Raw genomic sequence first — 8,089 nt, 5'->3', positions numbered from 1 at the left:
ACTAAGAAATGTGAACCCAAAGTAGTGAAAAAATCCTATAATACTCTCTTTTTAATGAAAAATATGAAATAAAAAAGTGAAGAAAGGGTACCTTATAGATATTGGATCTTGCCACATGCCTCCCTTGTTTCAAGGAAATATTTTTAAGAAAATGAATGATGAATTTATTCATTCATTGAACCCTAGTTCAGGACTGACGTGACTCGAACCCGTAGCTTCTATCTTAATAGGCTAGTCCTCTGACCAATTGAACTACAATTTTACTGGATAGATGTCATATCTATTATTAAATAAAATTATAAGAAGATGTTATTCATCTATCATACTCTAAGAAATAGACGAATCATATATTACATACCCACATAAGATATATATAAAAAGTGAGAATGATATAACTAGTATGTCGTGATTTTTATCTTAAAAAATAAATGATAACCCATCTTTCAATATGAAAATCTCTTTTCTTTGTAAGAAAAGAATCAGAGAGATATGGATTTGAAACAAAATCCTCTTTCTCTTTATCTCTATTTCTGTGAACCAGATATTTTTTATCTAGAAGTAAAAAATTGATTTAGTTCATATTGACGAAGCCCTAGTTTTTTGGCATAATCCCGTGGCATAATTCCTATCTCGGTCACGGGCTCACGGCTTCTGCCTTCTTCCTGCCGCACGCGTCGTCGCCCATTCGACGGCCGGAGCTCTCGGTCTCGGCTTCTGCCTTCCGCACGCGGCCTTCCCGGTATGTCAGCGCTCCCCTCCCCCCTGATGCTGATCGAGGGAGATTGCGTTTCTGATGGTTTTCTCACTCGCCGGTGCTTCGCTCGGGGTCGCAGATCTGCCACCGGAGGGGGGTGGTTGTTGCTCCGCCGCCGACCACCTCTGGTGGCCGCCAGAGCTCGCCGGGGTGGTAGATCCGCCCCTGCATGGGAGGGAATCTTTTGCTAGCTGAAGAACGACCGGCTTTCGCAAGTGGGTGTGGTTAGCCTTCAAGCATGCAACGATCCAATGCATCGGCCTGTCCCACTATCACATTCGAGGAGGCTCTTAGGAGGGAGATGGAATACCGTAAGAGATTGGAGAGGATCCATCCACATCTGCTGAAATGCCTCAGTGGAGCCCCTGAAATGCAGAAAGTAAGGTTCTTCTGGTTTGATGATGGCTTTACTGTTAAGTGTTGTAACATTTGGCAAACATTCTTCAGAGAACTGGAAGTGCGTGGCCACTGATGAATAGCAGAATTTTACGATTTTATAGAAAGGTCTTTGCTTCATCAGTCCGTCCTTTTCCATTGGAAATAAAGTTTATTCTTGTCATTGAGCCAACATACCTGATTCTGATCCAACAGAGCTTGTCAGAGTTTACATGTTAGCACACAAAGATGCACGCCTTGTATTTTCTGTTTGTTTCTTCTGAATTGCAACTCATGAAACTACCTGGAACCTATTAGCAGTGCTTAGGTCATGATCCATGCTCCATCAAAGAATTCTGCTTCATAAGTTACTCTCTCATAATTCTTTTCAGATTCTTATTCCGTCTGTGGATGGTCAGCCAAGCAACGTAGTTAAGTTTGGCTTGGATCTCCAGTAAGATGAAAAGCAAAACTTTGATTATTACTACTAGGGACAGTTTCGCGAAGGACACATTCCTATGTAGGGTTTTCTATATCATCTAACCTTGTTGATAATGATTCTGTCTGTGCAATTAGTTGTTTTTCCTTGAGTGTTTCTTTCAGCCTCAGATTCTAACTCACTTTGCATTATTTTTCTTCCGATAATCAGAATACTTACGCTTGTGTAATTGCATAGTTGTCAATCATAGGTATATCTTACTGCTTTAATTAGGCAATTGAAGATTGTGTTATCTGGAAGCATGATTTTTAGCCTATCTGCTATTCATTACTGTGCTTTCTTAATGGGTCTTCACACCTCGATAATTTTGCTGCAATCAAATACTCATTACTAATTCCAAATTGTATAAAAATACTTTAAGTTTCAGGAGTTCGGTACAGATTCAATACCAGATGTTTTTAAGAGAAAGTTAGCCCCTGAGAGCGCTGTGTCTCCACAGCAGTCTAGTTTCAGTTGTGCCACTATACAGAGAAAGCAAACAAATTGGTACCCTTCAAAGAAAAAAGTGAAAGTTCCACAGCTTCCATCACAGATTCTGCAATGTCCGAGACCAAATGTGGTGCCTTCCTTTTGGTGCAAAATTTGCAAGATTGACTGTGTTACTGAATTCAATTTCAAGGCCCATATTGGAGGGAAGAAACATAAAGCCAAAAAGCTCGAGATTCTTGCTAATAGAAACACTGGAAGACCTGATAGTCAGTGTGCAGGTAACAGGAATCCTGGACAGAACGACCATGCAATTTCTGGAAACAGAAACGACGAACAAAATGTCTCTAGCAGCACTACTGCTGGACCAAGCTGTGATCTGTCTTTTGAAAGCAGAACTAATGTAACAGAAGCGACTGGATGCACTGCTGCACCTATGAGCAGCTTTAATTTCACTGCAATCTGATATCTACTAAAATGCACTATTTGGACAGCAATCTGACAGCATGATTGAGGCTTCTCATTTTCTTCCTTCCTGGAAATGTACAGTGGCATATCTTGCTCCAAAGTAGGAGGTGAAAGTTCAGAAGCCTCAAGCCAGTGCTGAAATTACAACACAAGTCATGAATGAATATCATACAAGCTGCTGCTAAACTGGTGAGCCATACTCATGCATTTGCAGGATATTTATTTACCATCTAGTACAAGTTTACTCGAAGCAGGCAAAGATCCATAATGTTAGCTAAATATAAAACCAAAATATCTATAGAGCAAAAACTTTTACTTTCACATTTCCCATAATTCACTTAATACCTATTGACTTGACCAGATGGCGCTATATGTGTATATACCTTTAATCATATTCCCTTTTGACATCAAAATGGTCTTTGATTGTCACCATTAACCTCATTTTGTTCTTACTTATATGTTAGGAAAACGATACTAAAAATTTGATATTATTGAGATACTCATTTCATGAAAACTTACTGATATCAAACTCTTTTATTTATATTAGCGGTCCAACTTTTAAAAGATTGATTGCAAATATTTGCATTAACAGCCATTTCTTCATTCAAAGTAAAAAATATATTAAAAGTATAATGGTATTGAAGTTTATTTCTAATAAAAAATTGTACTATCAAACAAATCTTATATTAGAAGTCAATGTTTAAATAGTTTGACTGTACATGTTGTAATATGGCATAACTCAGTAGTTTTTTATCTGATAATCTGACAGTTATCAGTCATATTTTGATGTTTGGAAAAAAATGCTGCTGCAAGTTCTTTGATGTTATGGTGGATCAAAGTAGTGTTTGGAACTAGCGGTGGACATCAGCAAGATTGGCGAGCTTTCTGACTTCGCTTTCCTCCGATCGTTCGTGTCACGGCCTACGATGGAGGAGTGTCAAGGACAAGGGAAATAGCGATGCAAGTTAGGCAGGCGCTGTACCGTGCGCTTAAACTTGGGCGGTGCCGGGTTTGGGTTTTCTTCTACTTGATTATCAAAAGATGAATCAGGTGGCATTATATAGCCCTCCTGCCTAACAAATCAACTAACTGAATCTTAGGCCTAACAATCCTAATCATTTAAGCTAACAATTCTTATCTCTAACTGCTATCTCTAACTTAAACTGGAAGAAGGCCCAGCTGTGGCTGGCTGGGACTCCTCAGGTGGTTGCGCACTGTGCATGTGGCGCCGGTAGTGTTGCCCTACATGACAGTGCGCATGATTTAGAGCTAGCAATCCTTTGATAGTGGCTCCGGTTGACTACTGACTCTTGAATGGGTGGTTTTTGGATGTGAGAGTATTGCCACGTGTACAACCGTAAAGTATCCCCTTGTTTTTTCTTTACCATATGAGCTGGCAGGTAGTTTGAAGAACCATGTCCGTGCCAAGCATGAAATGGCAATGGGAAAAGGTTGCAGCCATCGCTTCATGCCTTCCGCCGTGGCTATTGATGTTTCTTATATTTGTGCGCACTTGTTTAGTCACTATCTTCTCTGAACTTTTCAATTGTGGGAGGACAAAATCCATCGGGTCACTGCACGTTCTAGAAGGCCAGGCAAATAGGGTAGGAGAATTGCAATCCACCGGTCGATAAGGGTGGTAAAGGCCACAGCACATCTGATCTGGAAATCTTCTTAGTGCCATTTTGCATCATGATCACCAAAACCTAGCTGGGTTGGCGTGCTCTCTTTGTGCACCATAATGCTACACTCGATTGCTTCATGTGAATTCATGTTACTATCAATCTATGAGTCATGTTGAAGTAATAAGTGTTAAGTTAATGGCAATGTGCATCCCTAGTTGGTGTAGCGGCCAAGTGTTGTACATCCAATCATCCATTCTCTAAAAGAAATCAGCCATGTGAAATGCTCCATCACAGTTGTAGGTGGGTTCCTTCTTAATATCCTATAATTGCACCCTGTTTGAAAGCCTGAATGCAATCATCATCAATAACATTTTAAATTGTATTCCGAACATCAATAATTTATTAAAAATTATCTTGGATGTTAAATGTGAAGAGAGCCACGGGTCGACCAAATCTAACATGGAAGGAGTCTGTAAAAAAAAGACTTGAAGGAATGAAATATCCTCAAAGAACTTTCTACGGATAGAAGCGTGTGAAAGTTAGCAATCCATGTGCCAGAACCATAACTTATACTTCAGTATCCTTGTACCGTTATTACTTTATTTTTTATTATCACTAGTACTTTTATTATCATTATTATATTTTCATCATCTTTTAAGTTGGATCTTGTGGGTTTCATCTCTAGGCTATCCCAACTTGCTTGGGACAAAGGCTTTGTGGACGTTCAAAAACTTGCATATGGAGCTTTTCAGCTAGTTAAACAACAAAGTTCTGGTGGAACCTTTTAGAATTATACGGAGACTAGTAGTTAATCCAGTCCCTTGCATGGGCAATTATTTATCTTAGTTTGGGCACAAAAATTTGTGAGAAACTAACCTTTCTTCGGACTGTCAATAACTGCAATATAACTAAATAAAGAGAGAAAAGAAAACCTTATTATTTGGAATGGAGAAAAAGTGAAGGAATTTTGAAGGATTCAATTTCTATAGGAAACTTCTTCAATGAAGCCTTTGGAACAAAGGAATGCCACCCTTAAATCCCTTTGAGATTGCTATGGAATAGACTTTTCCATTGGAATTTGGATGAAAAATAAATGAGGTCTTTTCCTCCTATGTGTTTTGATTCTTGCATTGTTTTATTGCATAATTGCTACTTTTGGAACTTTCCTGCATTTTGATCTCCTCTAGACTCCGAGTTATATCGTACATACTTCCGTGTGAACTCCGCAGATCATGAACTTCAACTTTCTTTTCCCATTAATTACTCAAATCGATAATTTGGTTAGATGAAATTGTATAGACAGATTCATTCTCTCAACCATATTTTTTATGTCTCAGATCATACTCCCTGCAGTTGGGGCATCTACATGGTCTCTGATTCATTCTCTCAACCATATTTTTTCCTTATTTATATTTTAGCAAAGATATTAAGTCTATGAAGATATTGGCATGCTTTTGATACAACATTATTGATATCAAACAATTGTATGAATATTAGTGGTCAAAATTTTGAAAGGTCAACCACGAATATTGTAACAAATATAACAGCCGTTTGGTCGTTCAAAATTTGAAGTTATTCAATAGCTTCTTATCTGTCAGGCTGTTAAATACTTTACCGTTGTTCTCCAAGGAAGGGTTTTTGTAATTATTTTGTTATTTGTTCTGCAGAATTATACCAAACAGGACGAGCGTTTGTAATGAGGAAGTTGACATGCTTATGTTCATAGTTGCTCCTTTTCTTTTTCTTTCCTTTTTCAAGTTTCTTTTTTAGTTGAAGTTATGTAAAAATTAAAGGCTCCAGGATTTGACTACTTGTTGAATCTGATCACCGTTGCGCATTCGTCTGTTGGATGCTTGAGGTGGAGTTCTTAAACTTTGTATCTGGTCAGCATGGTATCGTTCGGTTGTCAATCTTTTCTCTCCGGCTGTTTTCTGTGCGTTCATTTAAATGTTGCTCTAGTAAGGGAGCGTTGTGTGCTAAGTCCATTAGTTTCTGTTCTTTATTGAAACATGCATCGCAGTTGATTCAGTTAGGGACCAGGTAATTTTCTTCCATCACGAGCCTAGATTGGCCGCAGACGTGAGCAAAATTGCATGTTGCACATGCCTGTGGGCTCCTGCAAATCCAAAATGGAGGGCCCAAAATGGGCATGACGGAGAAACATGATGCAGCTCTCCATCCGCCTGTGTTCTCTCATCCCCGACCCCGAGCCTCCCCAGCCAAGAGCTCTCACCAAGCCTTTGTACTTGAGGGACACTTCCTGAGCCACATACCCCGGTGGGTCCACGTGCCGGTCGTGGGGCGGTACCACAGCACCATTGGTCCAGATCGGAACGCGAAATTAAAAAGCGAGCTATATCCATCTCGGATGGAGGTCCCGAAATCTTGAGGCGCCTCTGTGGCTCCATCCGTTCTTCCTATTTACGCGCAGCTCGTTCATACCTTGTCACTTCCTGACCTCCTGCTTCCTGATCAATCCAAGTGATCTGGATTCTGGAGTAGCTTGGTGGCACTGGCAATGGAGACCTCCTGCTTCCTGACCTCGAAGCCCTCCCCGAAGAACATGGCGATGCCGTCGCACGCCGGCGTTGCGAAGCTCAAGCTTCATCTGCTCTCTGGTTACAGGCGTGCGAGCTCTTCTGCAACTTGTGAGTGATATCTGGCTCATCTCACGGTGTTCTTCTTGCTCCCTTGCTAGAAAAAACTGTGCTTAATTAGATCAATGGATATTTTACTTGAGTCCAGGTTGCAGCTACAACGCGCGCGCGCGGTCGTCGGAGGACGGCGCGGCGCCGGCGATAGACCCAGACTGGCGGTCGTACCGTGCGCAGCTCTACTTAAACGAGCAGTACGCGAAGAGCGTCAACCCGGTCGTGGCGGCCATGCCACCGGCTCCGTGAGCGCACCCGCTGGTGGAGCCCGAGAAGGGGTGCCTCCTGATCGCGACGGAGAAGCTGGACGGGTCGCACATCTTCGAGCGCACGGTGATGCTCCTCCTTCTGCCGGGATGCTGGGCCCCGTCGGCGTCATCCTGAACCGGCCGTCGCTCATGTCCATCAAGGGGGCCGGAGGCGCAGTCCATTTTCGCCGACGACGCCGACATCACCGGCGCGTTCTCCGATCGGCCGCTCTTCATCGGCAGACCGCTGGAGGAGTGCTTTTCCTCCTGGGGCCCTGGGTGGCCGCCGGCGACGTGGTGGCGCGGACGGGGCTGTTGGAGGAGGTGATGCCGGGCCTGCACTATGGGACGCGGGAGAGCGTCGGCTGCGCCGCGGAGCTAGCGAAGCGCGGCGTGGTCGGCGTCCGGAACTTCCAGTTCTTCAACGGCTTCAGTGGGTGGGAGCGCGAGCAGCTGCGCGACGAGATGCGTGCCGGGCTGTGGCGCGTGGCGGCGTGCAGCCCCGCCGTGCTGGGGCTCGCCAGCGTCGTCAAGGGCGGGCTCTGGGAGGGAGTGCAGGGGCTCGTCAGGGAGAGGAGGGTGTGGTGAGTTATCACTACGTGTGCCGGTGTACTCAGTAAGCCATATACGAGTATAATAAAGTGCCGCATCATATTAAGTGTCACGGATAAGTACCACTAATTATAGCAATATATCCAATTATCCATCATTATTCAGTTCGATAGTTACCACGATAAGTATTACTTTGCCGTGAAACAAGTATCGCCAATAAACACATAACTTCAGTAGCCAGAAGCACGATCTGCACATTTCCAGAATATCACCAACTTGTACATCTTGAGAATAAAATATCACCAACTGCCGTAAATCTATCCGTCAAGTTAAAGAATTCCATTTTGAATGAAGAAGAAATCGATTTTATTGGGGAGTAAGGTTAGATCAAACAGCCTTCTTCTCTAGAGGCATGAGCAACTCCAGCAAGTGCGGTGCGGCGATGGGAGCAACGCCGGAGAGAGATCTGAACGGCTTATCTGCAGTGGCAC

At 42.8% G+C, this 8,089-nt stretch overlaps 1 pseudogene; it reads left to right on the top strand.

Moving 5' to 3' along the window:
- Positions 1–618: 618 nt before the first annotated feature.
- LOC133907336 (uncharacterized) lies at positions 619–7,723 on the top strand (annotated as a pseudogene).
- The last annotated feature ends 366 nt before the right edge of the window (positions 7,724–8,089 follow it).

Source organism: Phragmites australis, chromosome 24, assembly GCF_958298935.1.
Source record: "Phragmites australis chromosome 24, lpPhrAust1.1, whole genome shotgun sequence".
NCBI classification, from domain to species: domain Eukaryota; kingdom Viridiplantae; phylum Streptophyta; class Magnoliopsida; order Poales; family Poaceae; genus Phragmites; species Phragmites australis.
The sequence above is the reverse complement of the archived record's forward strand: the minus strand, read 5'-3'. Positions and strand labels throughout refer to the sequence as shown.